We start from the raw sequence: 19,355 nt of genomic DNA on the forward strand, positions 1-19,355 counted from the left end.
GGGTATGCTGAATTACATGGTGCTGCTCTGCAACCAGAAGGCCAGTCTGCAACCAGTCTGCCATTATTTCAGTTTGGATTTCTGGACTTTGTAAAGGCCACTGGGCATGCTCAGTGTACTCTTGCTGCAGCTTTCTGTTTCTGCCATTTGTTTGTGCTTTCCTTCTTTCCTTTCAGGTAAAGTAAGCTGTGCACATGAGCAACAGTTTACAATAACCCACCACTTTGCTTTTAGTTAATGGAAAGCACACCAGTAAAATTGTAGCTCTTCTGCCGTCCTTGAAAATTCCCTGCTGAGTAATACATAGAAGTTGGAAAGGAGAAGCCAACATACTTAGTGATGTGAGGAAGAAAATTTTCCAGAGCTTTGTTCTTCCACAGTAAAAAAAATAATCTGTTCATTTGTAAGAATGAATGGATGCTAACTGCAAATACAAAGTTTGGCAAACTTGGCAATTTTAAAGTCGTAATTAATGTTTTCAGGTGATTATCCATAGCAAGTGTGTGCGAGAATACATGTACAGTCAGGGCCAGAAATACTGGAACAAGGATGACTGTTTTGGCAGTTGGCCTCTGTACACCACCACATTGAAGTTGAAAGGAAACACACCCAGATGGGAGCGAAGTCAGGACTTTCAGCTGTAATTCAAGGGGCTTGAGAAAAGTGGGGCACTAACCATTCAGAAAGTACAGCCAGTGGCATACACACACACACCCATCGTTGGTGGCTCATAAGTAATGGAACAAACCAATTTCATTTCAAACTTAAGGGTCGCCTTTAATACCTGGATGAAAATCCTTTGCAGTCAATGACTGCCTGAAGTCTGGAACCCATGGACATGACCAAATGCTGAGTTTCCTCCCTTAAGATGCTTTGCCAGGCCTTTACTGCAGCTGCCTTCAGCTGCTGCTTGTTTGTCGGTCTTTCTGCCCTCAGTCTTGTCTTCAATAATTGAAAAGCATGCTCTATTGGGTTGAGATCAGGTGACTGACTTGGCCAGTGAAGAACATCCCACTTCTTTGCCTTGAGAAACTCTTGGGTAGCTTTTGCTGTACGTTTTGGGTCATGATCCATCTGCACTATGAAGCGGCGTCCTGTCAGTTTGGCAGCATTCGGCTGAATCTGAGCAGAAAGTATAGCCCTATACACTTCAGAATTAATCCTGCTGCTTTGATCAGCAGTCAGGTCATCAAGAAACACCAGTGACCCAGTTCCATTGGCAGCCATACATGCCCATGCCATAACACTGCCTCCACCATGTTTGACAGATGATGTGGTATGCTTTGGATCATGAGCTGTTCCTTTCCTTCACCATACTTTTCTCTTCCCATCATTCTGGTACAAGTTAATCTTGGTTTCATCAGTCCAAAGAATCTTATTCCAGAACTGGGCAGGCTTTTTTAGGTGTTTGCTGGCAAAGACTAATCTGGCCTGTCTGTTCTTGAGCATTACCAGTGGTTTGCACCTTGTTGTGAAGCCTCTGTATTTACATTCATAAAGCTGTCCCTTGACTGTAGATGTTGACATTGACATGCCTACCTCCTCAAGAGCGTTCTTGACCTAGCTAAATGTTGTGAAAGGGTTCCTCTTCACCATGAGCAGAATTCTGCAGTCATCCACTTCAGTTGTCTTCCGTGGTCTTCCAGGCCTTTTGCTGTTGCTGAGCTTGCCAGTTAATTCTTTCTTTTTCAGGATGTTCCAAACTGTTGTGTTGGCCACTCCCACTGTTTTTGCTATCTCTCTGATGGGTTTATTTTGTTTCCTCAGCCTAATGATGAGGAAACACTCGCATGGACATCTCTTTGGGCCTCATGTTGGGAGTTCCAGTGAACAGCTACCAAATGCAAATGTAACACTCAGAACCACTTCCAGGCCTTGCATCTGCTTGATTGGTCATGGGGTACCCTGGAAACAGGCCACACCTGGCCATGCAGCTGCTTGTCAGCCATTCGTTCCATTACTTATGAGCCACCAGCGATGTGTGTGTGTGTATGCCACTGGCTGTCCTTCCTGAATGGTTAGTGCCCCACTTTTGTCAAATCCCTTGAATTACAGCTGGAAGTCCTGACTTCGCTCCCATCTGGGTGTGTTTCCTTTCAACTTCAGTATGGTGGCGTACAGAGGCCAACGGCAAAAGCAGTTATCCTTGTTCTGATATTTCTGGCCCTGACTGTATGTCACTGAAATACATACATGTCTCTGTGTGAAATGGAATAGGTAGTTACAGCGAAACTGAAGGCACCCCAACAACCTCTGTGGAAGAGAGTTGAACTCTATTGAAAGAGATGAATGATTATCAAGATATCATGCACAATGTTTTGGGTTGCTAAAATTTATTAGTGTGTCAACAGTTTTCAATACCTTTGTTTTCCCCCCTTAAATTTAAACAATGGAAGGGAAGTACATGCTATTGTCGTTAAATGTTTGCAAGTATTCCAATTAAATGTCTACATAAAATAACATTAAAATCTCATTAAGTGTACTTTAATTGTTTCCCTCAAATATTTCAGGTCAAATACTTGTGGTTCCAATGCAAACTGAAAAAATTCTGATGCAAATCACCCAATATGTATAGGGTAGATTGCAACAGAAAATTATCCTAATTTGTATAGGAACATTTTTCAATCCAAAATTTTCCAGAAAACCCACATCACTAAACACATTACACTGAGAGGGGGTTTTTTTTAGATATAAGTATTATTTAAGCTATTTAGCATAAAGACGTATGCATAAAGTGGGATATGTTTACAGGAAATACTAGAGGAGTCATTAAGCCCTTACAGAAAATAGAAACTACTTACTTCCTTTGGTTATATTCACATTCATAAATTCACTATTACGACAGAACTCAGAGAATGTGCACTGTACTGAATTCAGATAATTTTAGTCTTGGTATATACTTGGGGTTTCCCAACAGAAAAGGGTTGGGAAAGCAAGTGAGAAGAACAGGGGGCCTTTCCGTGCTGCTGAAGATCCACCAAACGATCTCACTCAAGCGGCCAGATCAGCTAGGAGCTTCTTTTTCCAAGGTGAGGAAGCCAATACTCCAGAGTGTTGGTTGATACCCTAAGCTATGTGTGGGCAACTTTTGGCTCTCCAGATATTGTTGGACTCCAACTCCCATCAGCCCTAGCCAGCATGGCCAATGGGCAGGCATGATGGGTGTTGGAGTCCATCATCTGGGAGAGCCACATGTTGCCCATCCCTGCCCCAAGCTTCACTAGAGAGCTTCCACCTACTTTTCCAGGGGAGAAATGTAGCATAGCGTGAAACTGGAAGAATTCTATTCCGTTTCCACGGCGCCAGTAGCCCTGTTCAGGTGTTCAGCCTGAACAGGGTACATGAACAAAGCAGAAGGGATAGGGCAGCACATGCAGGTGCTGCCCCCTATGTCTCTACACCCTCCCTGTATTGAGCAGGGAGGTGTGACCCTACTTTATCAGGATCCTCAGTCATTCAAGCGAATGTGAGTAGAGACCCTCTTCACGCTGTGGGGCACTAAGGGGGCAGACCCTGGAGTGTATATAGGGGGATACAGTGGGTGGGGCCAGCACGTACAGCTCTGTCTGTTTTACTGGTTTCTGTGCATCTTGGCCGGGCTAAACGCCTGAACAGGACTAGTGCATTTTTCAAATGCCAGAAAGGATCATCAACTCAGAATTAAGAACTCTACTTGATACTAGCTGTGTTGTGAAAGCTACCAGTAAGCTATGTTTATGGGAAGTTAGCTCAGCAGAGTACATATTAACACAATCATTTGAAGTTCACATATCACCAGTTAAGAATGAATTTGACCAAGTTTATTTAAAAGGGAAAAAAATGACTCAGATAGAAATTTACAAATAGTGCACACTCCATGTTACCAAGGCCACAAACAGCAGTCTTGTTTCTTATCACAGTTCTTGGTTTTGGCCTGCATTCAAATATTTTGCTGTGGAAGCAATATGTAAATATGCACAGAAAGCTTAGCTATTCAATTCTGAATAATGTTTAACCCACCAAATTCTTATCTCAGGAAAATCAACAGTTACTTAGAAATATATTTCAGTTAAAGGATACCATCAACAATTTCTTTTTAAAAAAATACCTTAGATTTTTCATTTTTACAGAATCATGGGTTGAAGGGATAAAGTACCTTCCAGTATTTACAATCCACACCCACACCTCCACATGTTCCCATTCAGCAGCCCTTCCTTCTCCATAGGAAGATCAAAGTGACCAAAACCCATGCTGGAATTCTCCTTTATTCACAATAAGGGCTGCTTCTTACTAGATGGCAATCACAATTGCCTTCATGTGGAAAGCAGTACACATGTACCAGATCTCTAAGGAAAATCAGCCCCATCATGTGGTTTGTCTCCTTACCACCATAAGCAGTCACAAGGAAATGACAAACCATTTATTGACAGTCAACCTGCAAGGCACACCCAGTGCTCACGAAGGGCTCAGTGTATGAAGTAGCCGCACCATAAGGAGGCAGTTTCAAGTAGATCTGAGCCAAAACGACTTACCTTCATTTTGTGCTGATTATATGAATGCCAAAAAGGACTTCCAATTTCTTGGGAACATGTTTGCGCTATTTCATTGCTCTTCCCTTTAGCACTATTTCCTTCTCTTTCTTTGCCCTCACACTTTGCCTCAATTGTCCACACTGCCATTTAATCTTATTGGCTGTGGCGATCTGGGTAATTTTACTGACGGTGGCACAATACTATATCTCATGTCTTGATGCCATGAACACTTGCAGACAAAATCAAATCCAGTGAGACCCAATCCAACTAAACGGCAGCATGGGCAAATGAGTCTGATGACTGCAAAGGCAAAGGAGGAGAGAGAAAGAAAATGACAACAAGCCAGGGAAGCAAAACGCACCGAACAGAATAAAAATAATTGACATGTTTTGTAAATTAATTGTTTTGTCAGTAAGGTGTGGCTGTAATACTTTTGAAGCAAATATAAAAATTAGAGGGTATTTGGGAAAGCTATAAATTCCAGTGGCCTTCCAAGAGTTGTTGAATTGTGAGAAAAGACTGTACACTGTACTTATACTTAATTGCACCGGAAGCCCTTTCTTTCAAAATTTGATAGGTTAAAATTCAGAGACAAAATTCTCAAAAGACAAAATTCCCAGCAACTTCAAATGGAGCCATAATTTTATCCATAGCGTCCAACATAACAGAACTGCATGCAAGCAGTAATTGCATTGTTTTACTCCAAACATACATCCCCGGGTGTCCTTTTGCTTGCACTTCATAGGAATTGGAAGCCAATGTGGTGCCACCATTTCCTATTTTACATCAGATTCCTGGGGCGGGGGGGGAGAGCACAGTGTGCAAGGAGTTGGTGGATACAGTCCAATTTTCTTGTGGGAAAATATCCCCATCATAAGTATCAACATCATAATTTGGCACCAAGAGAACATTCTTGACCAGATTAGAATGGTTTTTAATGGAGGTCAGTTTTTTTGGCTGAAATGGTTTCAAGTCTGAGTTTATTTGAGATAGACCTTAACATCTGATTCAGAGAAATATATCATGGGCAAAAGATTGTATGTGTGTGTACGTGTGTGAGTGGAAACTAAGACTGCACTGAATTTTCACAGCCATTTTTTCAAAAACCTAAAATACTACCATTTTTATGCTTGACAGAAAATCATCACAGCACTAATGCTGCTGCAAAATGTTTGTTTTTTTAAAATATTTTTCTTTCAAACAACTAATTAAACTACAGCCAATAGCTACAATACAGCTACAGATGTAGCTACATGAAGGCAATACTGAGGGCAAACAAAGCTAATTCAGAGGGAGGGCTAGCTGCATTCACAGCACATTTCCTCACTTTGAATTAGCCTTCTTTACCCATTGCAGAGCCAAATCTCACTTGCTCATAGGGAAAAATACACCAAGCAGAATCCAACGGGGTGCTTATTCCCCTGCCAATTCTTTTCTGCCCCACTGATTCTATTCTGCAAGTGGTGGATCCCACCAATTGCATTGCACAAGCTGGACCCAGTACTTATGCAGCCAAGATTTAGCACTTCCAAAACCTTCTGCTTGTTTCTGGAAGGATGCAGGTTGGCCAACTCCGCTGAGCTGTCTCCTTCCAGAAACAAGTGGTTCTGCTCATTTTGGGTTGCTCCGGATGCACTGAATTGCCATTGCACAAGCGGTGGGGATGGCTTGTGCAATGCAATCGGAAGGGCAGAAGAGAATTGGCTTGGGTGTAAGCACCCCGTTGGATTCTCCCCATTGTCTAAAAATGATGGCATAGCAGCTGATTGGGACTGCAAAGGCTCTCACACTGAAAGGTGCCCACAACACGACCACCTGAATGCCAGGTACTAGGGAGAGAAATCTGATTGTGAAATATTATCTGGGTTGGTAGAGAAAATATGGCTGTGAGCAAAGGAGAAAGATAATACCCCAGCCAACCCCAGTAATGAGGCTCCTGCCATATGTGCCTTTGCTTTGTGAGATGGGCGAGACTGTCACAATTAGCAGAGCGTTGGGGACATTCCTATATGGAAACTTTGCTCACGCTTCTCATTGAATACTGAACTGCTTAACAATTAGGGCTTCACAAATCCTCTCAAAAGTTCGCCAGTTGAGACAGCCCCTCCCACCAAGTGGCTCCCCTCTTCTGAGTTCTCTGTGACTTGCAGAGGACATGGGGGAGGGACGGGATCTGTCTCACTCTGTACTGGCTTAATTATTAGCAGAAGCTGTGCAACAGGCTCACAGTGCGTTTACCTCCTGCCAAAGCTCTACATGGAATTAAACAAGATCCAGGCCCTCCTCCAAGTCCTCTGGCATGTTTTACTTGCATGGGGCTTCAGGGAATGCATAAAGCTATACGAGTCTCCTGTGAGAAGTGAATGAAGACTTCTCCCCTCCCACAAGTAATCTGCATGTGCCAGATAATAACCCAGGGGAGGGGTTGAGCCTTCTGCAGAACATGGGCAAATGAATGGCCTCCCATCCCCAGGAAAAGGAGGGACTGCTATCGTGTGAAAGAATGAATGCCATACCAGCAGTACTTCTCAGTCTGGGCTAACTGAAGGCCTACAATGATTGCATAAGCATCCCCATCTGTAGATAGGTTGGGCAGACCAGCATCATCTTAAACAGGCGCTGGTGGAAGGACGATCTCCAGATGTTTGGGACTTCAACTCCCAGAAGCCCCTGCTAGCATGGCCAATGGTCAGGACTACTGGGGGTTGACACCCAAAACATCTGGGTGTCAACTTTCTGACCACCCCAATCTAGAACACCAGCACCACATAGATTGTGAGAGTCATGATCCCACAGAAAAAAGAGCAAGTGCACCAATACACCTTAAGGAGATTAATCAACCAGGGATTCACTGCACTGATGAGACCATTCACATGCAATATTAAGATACACGCTCATCTCTTAGTAACAATAAATGACATCAGTATGATTCCTAAACCTTTACTTAAACAACAACAAAAGAGAAGTGTGCAACCTCTCTGCTTTGGAGAAGAAACCAACCTATGTGTCTGTGCTACCTAGAAAGTACATGTAATCCCTTAGAAACACAGTATGTAAACAAGTCCTCAGAAACCCATGGCTAACTTAACTCTTTCAGACGAACACTGTGTCCACATCAGCTTTTTCATCTGATTGACTGCTGATATCCAGGTGACAAAGGGGTCAAAAATCTGTAGTGTATGTATCTTGTTTTGTGTCACTGTTTGTACTCTGGTTCCCAATGCCACTGACCAAGTTCAAGGGTTTGCCATGACTAGTTTGAACCAAAACCTCACTTTGTCCTTCCTGGCTATTGTGCTGCATTCATTTTCTTTTATTTTGCAATTAATTTGTACCACTGCATCTGTGACCCCATTCACCCAAATACTTCGCTAATTTCATCTTCTAGAAGAAATTAAATTCAGCACATTTATTGGGATAGATGTGGAAACACAGGTGCAATTGTTGAAGTGCAGCATTTTATTTATTTACTTATTTAAAAACTCTCTGAAGATGCAATTTCTGGGGGAAGCAGCATGTGTATACAGAAATGGACAAAGATTATATCTGGGGGAGTCACTGTCAAAAGTCAAATTAGATAAAGTGTGCCAAGAGCATTGAAGTGGAAATAGCCTAAGCTACATTTACATCAAGTGAGGTTTCAGATCCTGTATATGAGGAAAAGGACACTGCTGGTAGAAATTTTTCCTTGTGTTCAGGAAAAATCTCTTTATTGATTTAGAGTGTAATCCAATGCATGCTGAGACAGAAAAAAGTCCTGCAACACCCAACATTCCCCAGCCAGCCATGCTAGGAGGCGGAGGACTTTTTCTGTCTAAGCATGCATAGGATTGTTCCTTTAAGGACATAAGAAGAGCCCTGCTGGATGAGACAAAGGGCCCATCTAGCCCAGTATCCTGTTTCCAACAATGGTCAGCCAGATGCCTCCAGGAAGGCCACAAGCGGAACATGGGAGCAATAGCCACCCCCACCCCCCATTGTTCGCTTTGCCAGCAACCAGTAAAGCTATTACATAAAAAGACATTAGCGAATTCAAATTGCCACAGGAATTATATTCAAGCGTCTGATAAATATGCTTTAAAAGCATTTCTACAAATATCAGTTCCCCAACCCCACTCCTCCCCACCATTTTGCTAAAAATAGCTGTCGCATTAAAAATGGCTCTCATATTAAAATTTGCTGACCTGCTCTGACTTTTCCATAGTTTCAAAAACAACACCCACAACCAAATGCCCTTGGCTTACTTGAACTTATACAATGCACATTTTGCACTTAAAAAAATAAAAAATAAAATAAAAATAAATAAAGGCTGCACATTCTGGGCATACATTTGAACAACTGCACAGCTGTTTTATCCAAGCTTGTGTGCTGTGGGCCATCCCATGCCTTGTCAGAAGATGCCAATGCAGAGAGCACGTAAATGATGCACAGACATATTTATGTTGGACATCTATAGAAGCCTATTTCTGCCCTCTAATGGAAAGAACGTGCCACTTCCATTCAAGTACCCTTTACCGAGTCAGAATGCAGCCGCCTTCCTGCCTGTAGCTTACTAGCAAAAAAGAGTGTTCTTTTGGAAGCTGGGGATATTGCCTTGTGTTCTTTTCACTAGACTTGTGCACTTCAATCCAGAGACCCCCAAGAGAAGTAATAAGTATGGATGCTTCTTTGTTCTCTGGAAGGAAAGGACATTGGTGGGAAACGAATGGGCATATCTGCACCAAGTCCTACACAGCACACTCAAAACAGGGGGAAAGCCCCATCAAGGCAGCAGCAGGTACACTACTGGGAGAGGAACAGCTTTCCCCAACCTGGTGCCCTCCAGATGTTTTGGATTACAACTCCCATCAGCTACAGCCAGCAAAATCAATAGTTGGTGTTGATTGAGAGCAATGGTCCAAGCTATCTGGAGGGCATCCAGTTGGGGAAGGCTGATATAGATTTGCATCCAGACTGGGCTGGCAGGTTATATTCTCCTTCAGGACAGGATAGAGCAACCACATCTGTCACCAGAACCTGTGTTGCAGCTGCTGTCGGGAGGTGGCTGCCTGTCCTCAAGAGATGTATACAGTTGCCTAAGAGAAAAGTTAAGGTAGACAGTGATTAAGATAGCACTTAATAATGCTAAGGGTTATGGGAAGCAAGTCAGACTTCTGAACTATTTTTCTTTTCCACTACGATCCAGGAAATGTAAGAAAGAAACCTGCCGCTGTGCCAGATAGACAATCCGATTTTGAGAAGCACAATAAATGCAGTCCTCTCTGTGATGATTCAATCAAGTAAACGGGCTCAGGCCCTATAGAAGCAGTACTACTACTGTGACGACAACGACGATGACGACTACGTAAATGTATAGCACCCCTTTCCTAAGAGCTTCACATACATTCAGTAGACCTTATCAACAGCCCTGTAAACTGGGCCAGTATTATTATCTATGGTCACTGCAAATTGGGAACAGCTTCTTCACTGTGTACTTAGAGCTCCTGCTAACACTGCAGTAAATGTAGGGGCCCAGGCTTGCCAGGAACCTCCTGCCTACATTAGAACATTCAGAGAGGTTTAGACTGGGGTCTTGTAAGCAATAAGGATCCTATTAAAGCGGACAGCTGAATGTTTTTGGTAACTACTTTCATCTTCTCTGGGGACCAATAATGTGTGATGCAAGGCAACATATAGTATTTAAATGATATTACATGACAGATACATTTGGCACAAGACAAACATACTTTTTCTGCATTTTACCTTTTTTAAAGCAAAGCCAGTAGTTATGCTTCTGAAATTGATCAGACCTTTATTGTTTATATTTACATGCAATGCCACCCTATAATAAAAGTCCTCTGGGTGGCTCACACAATACAGCAAGTTAAGAACAACAAATACAATAATAAATATCTAAAAATCTAGAAGTCTAAAAAATGCTTGGCAGAAGAGAAAGGTCTTTGCCTGGTGCTGAAAAGATAACAATGTAGGTGCCACGCAAGCCTCCTTGGAAGGGCATCCCATAAACAGGGTGCCACAAGTGAGAGGACCCTCACTCTCAAAACCACCTGCCTAACTTCATTCGCCGGTGGCACCCAGAGGAGTGTAAGCAAAGGTGATCTCAGGGTCCAGGCAGGTGCATATTCTCTGTCCTCTATCTGCTGTTGCTGCAGACACTTCCTACGTGACCTTCCTTGATTATAGGAAAGTCTAAAATGCCAGAATTCATTGGCTGCATTCAGATGTCACAATAAACTATGTTTTATCACAAGAATGAGCCTAGGAGAGCCTCAGGCTTGCATCCCACCTCCCCTCTCATCCCTGATGAGATCAGGGTCACAAGATCAGAAGCTTTCACTTCTTCTTCTTTTTATTAACTGAAGTTTGTTACGCCCAAACCCTAAAGTATGGTTATCATAACTATGGGTTGTTTAAACATAACCTATGGTTTGAAATTGGCCTGTTCAAATAAACCATAGTTAAGATTAACCACAGTTTGTTGGGTTCAGATGATACAACAATCCGAGTTGTGCTTGATCAAAAATGGAAGTGAACACTTTCAAACTCCTCATGGCCTTGCTGGGGGGGGGGGCGGTCTGGGGAGCACGAGAGCCCAAGGCTTGCCTAGACTTATACCCGTAATGATAAACCATGGTTATGTAATGTCTGAATGCAGCCATTGTGTCCTCTATGTAACTTTGCAAGAATGAGTGGATACGTGTGGAAACTGATTGAGAGGTAACTTAGCATAATGGGTGTATAACTGCTTGGTCAGCTGGCTACCTGACATAAGGACAATTGCACCTTGTTTCCTTGAATTTTTGATCAGGAGTGCTTATGTGATAGTATTCTCCTTTCCATTTGGCAGGACCACTGTGGATTATCAATTTGACATCTGATTAAATGCATAATCTGGTGAATTACTACTTGGCCACCTTATCTTACCAAACTTTTGTAGAGCCCTCCAAGCTGTCTGGATATATGTGATTATAAGCAACATTATTTTTACTTGATAGTGTTAACACTTAAATGCTACATTTATATCACACAAATTTTCTCCTATGAAAGGACACTGACTAGTTAAGTCGATTTAGGATACACTTTTGTGAATGAAAAAGGAATAACTTTTATTATATACTCATCCAACCATGGAAGTAGTAAAGATGACATATTTGTGTCACCATTGCTTACATCAGGACAATACAGTACATATTTACTTCACATAACAGAAAAAGGAATAGAGCATCTGGAGAATATTCTCTGTCCCCTGTCTGCTGTTGCTGAGACACTTCCTATGTGGAACAGAGTGGGAAGTAAGATATAAAAGATTGCTTTTGACACAAAAATGCCAAAAGTAGGAAACAAAGAAGGCAGCTAAAATTAGAATTGTTGGGTTAGGATATTAATCTCTCACAAATGGCAAGCACTGTGAAGAGGGAATTCTATTAGTCAGCAGCCCAAAATATCCCACAGCTTGAGCCTCATGTACATTACAGGCTATGGTGCCTGAGCAAATGAATCAGGAATGTTAATATAGGTGACCTCGAGCGGTACAGTCAGTGGCAAAACAGCACACTAAAACCACGTATTTAAAAGAAACAAGGCAGTACTGTAGAACTTGAGATCAAAAGCCCTCTTTTTCGCTTAAATGAAATCACACACAATAAGATACATTCTTCTTTGATTTAAACACCATCTTTAAACTTGTATCTGCTATGTAATCTCCCATCCCGCATATGGCAACAGCACAAAAACTGATGCTGAATTTGCAAGCGTGCTTTACTAAAATATCCTAATTTTACCTGGACACAACCAAATCTAGGACATTGGAAATGTTTTATCTAGCAGTTTTTCTTATCCAGTAGTTATGCTGAAAAAAAGAGTGTTTCATGCCAGTCAGCAAGAGCCATTTGCACTGCTAAAGAATTATCCCAGAGGATTTAAAAACAAATTCCACTCCCTTTCTTCATTTGGCTTAGCGGATAACTGTTCATTGGCAAACTTTAAACAATCATCAAAGCTCTGTACTGTGATTAGCCTATATAGCCCAAATCCCCACAAGGTTGTTTTGAAGGCTGCACCAAACTATGGCCACTCATGACCAGAACTATTATTTATATACTATCTTTTGAGATATTTGAGGACCCAATTGAAACCTGCTCCAAAGTGGTGATGAGGCAGCCATTACCACCACAGAGTAAGCTCTATAATTGTATACAACCTGTTTGTGGGGGGGGGGGGAAGCGTTGGAAACCCATTCAGGAAAATCCAAATTTTGCCTTTCAAACCCTATCAGGTTCCGGGCTTCTTGCTGCATGTGTTTGGGCAAATGTTTCTCTCAATGGATTCTAAAATCGTTTTTATTCAGGCCACCTTTTAATCAGCAACCTGGTCTTTTAAAGTTCTGCTGTCTTTTTGTTTTTAATACTGATGTTTTACTGGTAAAATCTTATTGTTTTCATCTTTTTAATGAAGCAATGTTTTTATTGTTGTTGTCATGTGTGTGTATGTTTTATTGAAAGACATTTTGGTTATTTTCTATTTTAATAGAAAAGTGGGATATAAACAATGCACTAACAACTAAAACAAGGTGATAGATTGGCCCTGGGAATACAGGTGATCTCCATACTTCTTCTGTCACCGTTGTCCTGGAAATCCCCATGATCCTTATCAGAGACAGAATATGGAGACAGGCAGGGCCTGGCCTGGGAAGGCAATGGCAACCCACCCCGCCATAGTCTGCCATGAAAACGCCAGCGAAAGTGGCATCCCTCTAAGGGTCAGTAATGACTCGGTGCTTGCACAGGAGGAACCTTTCCTTTTTTCCTTCCTTGGGTGGATTCACTTGAGCAGCTCTTCCTCTGGACCCAAGAAAGGTGCCCTCCCTGATTCTCAGGATGCAGTCCTGACACCAACGGGAAATGGAAGCAGCAAGTGGGTTTCCCAGAGCAGGAGCAATAAAGCAATGAAACTCTGGTCTGCAAAAAAGGTGCATTCAAGCTGAGCCAGAGGAAGAAGCTACATTACGTTAGAAACTTGCCAGCGACATAATTGCTAAAAAGCATAAAATGCTGCCCTAAATGTTTGTGAAGAAATGTAGCATTTGGAGAACTCAAGTGTGCTGTTTATTAAGCACTTTCAGAGATAGCAGGGTTTAACTCTTTGTCCCCTGCTGTGATCCCCATCGGGTTTGGGACCATTTGTTTAAATGGATAACTTTTGGGCAATATACATTTTAGGTGTGGGTTCCCAAACTGGTTTGGGATTACAGCAGGGGGCAAAGAGTTAAAGCCCCACTACCCCCCATTTTAGGATCCCAATCCATATTGGGTCCTATGTGCTTTTTCTTATGTAAGAAAGAAACAAAGTAATGTGTAGGTTGACCCTGAGTGTGGGACAGGGGCAAAGAGTTAAAGCCCCACTTCCCCCACACTAGGGTCCTGATCCGGACTGGGTCCCCTGTGTTTATTCTTGCGAAAAAATAAACATCCAGTTTGACCCTGTGTCCTTATTTTGCAGCCTTTTGACTGAAGAAAAGGATAAGAAATAAGTTGTAACTACAGAAAGATAAATCTTTGTTAAAATCCCAAGCAAAACCTCTTAAGTATGAGAGTAGTTCAGCGATAGATGCATATAGAGGTTGTGAAGTTTTCTGCCTTGTCAGAAAAGATGCTGCCACAGATGCTCCAAAGCTTTCTTTCCATTATGGGTAGCTGACATGGGGGAGGGCAATTCTGACTGGGACCGTAATGGGGGCAAAGAACTTAAAGCCCGCTTCCCCCATGACATGGTCCAGATCCGGCTCCCTCCACCACCACCACCCATTTGTTAAACAAAAACCAGAGATGCAGGTCAAGCCACATAATGAATGCAACAGATAATTTGGCCTTCACGGCAGGAGGCTGGGTTGAATTGGGTCCCTTCCAAGTCAGATTTACTGTTCCATATTTTATGAAGCATAATATGTTTTAAAGTTCTAATGTTATGCTTTACTCATAAATTTATTCTACTTTAACACCATGATTATTTCAATTAATTTCAGAGAACAGCAGTTAATTTGCATCCATATGGGCTTATATTTAATGTAATCCACATAACTTTTTGACAGATACACCTGATGCCAAACAACACTTAGATGCTATGTTGCCCACAGTTCACTATATTCTTATTCTGAAATAGCTCATCCTGAGAAATGGAAAGCTTGAATATGAACTAGAAATACTTTTCACATCATGTAAAAACTAGTCTTATGTATCAGCTCACCATATGTTAACAACTCTCACATCGTTTTTGTTATCAACTGCCCATGTAATAAATTATGTCTTAGATAACTGATCTACAAATTATATGGACATAGAAAAACTAGACCCCTAGAAATGCATTAGAGTAATATACATAATAATTACAGTGGTGCATTTCTAATGGTCCGTTTTACAGATTAATACCATAAATCAACTGAATTTTTATTTTGTGCCGTCAAAAGGCTCAAAATACCCAGTGATCATTCATTGCTGTGGAAAGAAGCACAATGAACTGTCCCTCTCTCATAGGTTTGAATTAATAGATTATTATTCTCTTCTCATTCAGACCACGTAAGCTGATATATTCTTACATGTTAATTGTGGTTCTAAACAGAGACTTTTCTATTAGCAGTTTCTATTAGGAGGGAGAGTGCGACCCCGCTAGTTCTCCTGGACGTCTCAGTGGCTTGCGATACCATCAACCATGGTATCCTTCTGGATCGGTTATTTGGGTTGGGCATAGAAGGCACAGTGTTCCAGTGATTCCGGTACTTCTTGGACGGACGGTCTCAAGGTGTTACTGGGAGATTTCTGCTCCACCCCATGGCCATCCTGTCTCCTATGCTTTTCAACACTGACATGAAACTATTGGGGGAAATCCTTTGGAGGTTTGGGCAGAAGTGTCATCAATATGCAGATGACACTCAGCTCTACCTCTAATTTCCACCTAATGATCCTAGGGAGGCTGTTGAATGCCTGAACCAGAGTCTGGAGGCAGTTTTGGAATGGATGAGGGCAAACAAGCTTAGACTTAATCCAGACAAGTCAGAGGTACTGTGGGTAGAGAAACCAACCAATCTGGACAGAAGAATACATCTGGACGTAGATGAGGTTGCACTCCTCCTGAAGGAACAAGTGTGCAGCTTCGGAGTGCTCCTGGACCCAGCACTAACTGGGGAAGCTCAAGTGGTGGTGGTGGCCAGGAGTACTTTTTCCCAGCTTAGGTTGGTATGCCAACTGTGATCCTATCTAGAGAGGGAGATCTTGCCTCCATCATTCATGCTCTGGTGACATCCAGGTTTGACTATTTTAATGCACTCTACATGGAGCTGCCTTTGAAGATGGTTGGAAACTTCAGGTGGTGCAGAATGCAGCTGCCCAGATACTGGTGGGATCTGGATGGTCTGCTCCTATGACTGATGCTGAGCCAGCTGCACTGGTTGCCAGAGTGTTTCCAAGGCCAATTCAAAGTGCTGATCTTAACCCTTAAAGCATTACATGGTTTGGGCCTAAGTTATTTGAAAGACCACCTTCTCTCATACCAGCCTGCCCACACTTTGAGGTCATAAACAGAGGGCCTTCTCACTTGCTCATTGCCAAGGGCAGTGTCAGGAGCACTCTGGCGGCTTCTCCCAGTAGATTCCAATAGCCAACTGAAGACAAAGACGAAAGGATTTCTTTTCAAAGCTTTAATCCTTTTACAACTTAAGGACTCTTTCAGATGCTAATCACCAGCAACTAAAGCAAGGAACAGCAGGGTAGCCTAAGCTTCAAGTAGTCAGCTGATCCCCGTTTGAAAGAGAGTCACTTGAAGACCCAGAACTTATGGGCTAGGGAGAGATCCTCCCTCTTTCCCTTGGGTCCATGGGAGGCGGCCGTTGCTTGTGCGCCAAACGGGCGCTACACCTCCTTTCTGCGCCCTCCATTGCTCGTCGCTCTTTGCGTCTGCATCGAGCGTCTAAGAAGCCCCCCTCCTGCATTCCCTCACTACCCAGGTTGCTATCTATCTCTGGAATGCTGGCAGGAGGACCTCTGCCAGGTGCTGAGCCTGTGAGGGATGAGCTGGCCCCTCTCCCACGGATAGCTGTTCCTCCCCAGAATCCGAACTGCTCTGAGGCTCTCTGGGCTCAGTTTCCACCCTGACAGGCAGTTAGGCTGGTGAGCACAAGGGAGAGGGACATTTCAGTGGTGGCCTCGCCTCTCTGGAATCAGTTTCATCAGGGGTTTGTCAGGCCCCTTCTTTGCAGGACTTCAGGAAGGCTCTGAAGACCCACCAGTTTTCCCTGATTTTCTCATAATCACTGGGTTGCAGTTTTTATTGGTGTAATTTGTTTTTATAGTTTTTATAGTATTTTACTGTATATTTATCACCTATTGCTATTTTTGGTATGCTTTTTATCCTGTATACAGTCTTGAGACGGTTTTACCCTCATAGGCAGCCTAAAGGTAATTTTAAATACATTAATTAAATTACTACATAAAATTTTAGGATTTTAAGGGTTACTCTTACAGAGTTCCATCCACTTTAATTTAGGCTTATCTTTCAGTCTGATGAGCCTTTGGCTTACAGGTGAGATGTATCTGAATATATATAAATCCCTGGATAACAATAGCTGCTTTTAAGAGATATTGCCTTAATAGAAAAATTGCATTCTTGGTAAGGTTAGGAGATTTGTTGTTCATATACATTAAAGAGTGGTTTGTTGTGCATCTGTGTAATAACACTATCTTTAATTTCCTTATCTATTTAATTCCCCCCTTTTGTTATACACCAAGAGGATCAATAGATTATATTTGTTATCAATTATACTTTTAGAGATTTATGTATATAAGGGGATCTATATACATGGGGCTGCCTTTGAAAACAGTCCGGAAACTTCAGTTGGACCAAAATAGGGCAGCGAAACTGTTAATAGGGACTAGCCAGTACTTTTCCATCTGCACTGACTGCCAGTCTATGTCCAGGCCCGATTCAAAGTGCTGGTACTAACATTCAAGGCCCTAAACAGCTTGGGGCCAGGCTACTTGAAGACCGTCTCCTCCCATGTACACCTGCCCAGACCCTAAGATCAGCTTCAGCAGTTCTTCTCTGGGAGCCCCTGCCAAAGGAAGTGAAGTGGGTGGCTACTAAGAAGAGGGCCTTTTCTGCTGTGGCTCCCCGGCTGTGGAATGAGCTTCTCAAAGAGGTTCACCTGGCATCTACATTGTGCTCATTTCGGTGCCCAGTGAAGACCTTTTTTATTTTCCCTGGCATTTTAGTTTTTCAGTTTATTTTATATCTGGTATTGTATTTTAAATGTTTGTACTGTTGCTAGCTTCTGTTTGGTTATTATTTTATTTTTATATTGTAGTTTTAAATTTTAAAATTTGTATATTGTATTTTACCATCTGTATCTTATTGTCTTCTTTTTTAGGGTTTTAATTGTTCTGATCTGCCCAGAGAGCTTAGGCTATTGGGCAGTATAAAAATGTAATACATAAAGAAATAAAAGAAATAAAATATATTTATAAATATATTTCTTTATAAAATAAATAAAATTTATAACAGCTTTTAAAAAATGAGACGTTTAGAGAGTTTTAGCTTTGTTATGTCAGATGTGATTGGTATTGTTTTGTATTATGATTAGTTGAAGGTTGTTGTATTAATGTTCTACAAATAATAATCTTTTAAACATGGCTTGTTCAACTACAACTAGTGACTATTCCCAGAGAGGCGGCTGTGTCAGTCTGTTGTAGCAAAAACAGAATCTTGTCACATCTTAAAGACTAACAGATTTTTTAATGGCATAAACTTTTGCGGACTACAGGCCACTTAAGCAGATGCTTGAAATGTTATCCTGTAATGTACAGATAGATAAATACACCTACAGTTGGATGGGGATTCAAAGCATGAAGTCAATGGGAACTGAAATATAGGAAGTGTTTTGGGTGGGTGGGTGGGATGGATTGCTTGCCAACAAGATGGCTGCCTAGGACCATTGCTCTCCCACTCACCTACTCACAAAACAAGCTGTCCCACTTACTGCGCATCCTGCCATGCCCAAGTAATAAAATGGAGCTTTGACAGATTAACCTATTGGGACCTCACATTGTATTTTTCCCAAGAAAAACTCTGAGCCTGCTGCACTCCCCAGCAGCAGCCCTGCAGCAGAGGAATATGAAACTGACCACATTCTTCCCTGAAATTGACCAGTATAGAGAAAACAGTAGATGAGGCTTTGGATTTAAGCTTCACTCAGGAATGAAAAATAAAAGTTCTGGCAGCAATAACACAGTAACTGCAAACCAAGGTTGAAGATTTGGAAAACAGAAGCCGCAGGTTAAATTTGAGCATGCCTAGCCACTCGAGGAAGGGGATGCCATGATAACCTTCCTAAGGAATTGGCTTGAGGAGCTTTGCCTGGGCCTCCAGATCACTATCCAAGACATATAAAGAGCTCACCATTGGCCTTGGCCTCAATCTTCAGGCCACCCTCAAGACATCATCCACTCTGCACGCTATCCTCAGAAAATGCAACTGGTGAGAGGACTTAATCTCTGGAATCAAGGTTCAAGTTTACAAAGGCCTTTCTCCTTACACACTTTGCAGCTGAAGGTATTTTTGCCCCTTTACTAAACAACTTGATAAGCTGGTATCTCCTACTGCTGGGGCCTCCCTTTCAAGCTTCTGGTCACATATAGGAGCAAAACAATGTCTACAAGCACTAAATTCCAAGCAGCAGCGATTTGTGAAGCCATTGATCCCCCTGTCCTCCTAGAAGCAGAAGTGCCTGAAGACGATGCTGAATTAAACTTCCCTGATCAGCATAGAGCCAAGCCCGACTGGGTCTTGGGTCCTGGAAAA

General features: G+C 42.2%; 1 protein-coding gene across 4 annotated transcripts in view; it reads right to left on the minus strand.

The window, feature by feature from the left end:
* Positions 1-19,355, minus strand: part of ARHGAP26 (Rho GTPase activating protein 26) — a 363,812-nt gene that overhangs the window by 46,940 nt on the left and 297,517 nt on the right. The gene's annotated exons all lie outside the window — the stretch shown is intronic.

The sequence above is a fragment of the Heloderma suspectum genome, chromosome 2 (assembly GCF_057233095.1).
Source record: "Heloderma suspectum isolate Gila_16-S chromosome 2, 16-S_ref, whole genome shotgun sequence".
NCBI classification, from domain to species: domain Eukaryota; kingdom Metazoa; phylum Chordata; class Lepidosauria; order Squamata; family Helodermatidae; genus Heloderma; species Heloderma suspectum.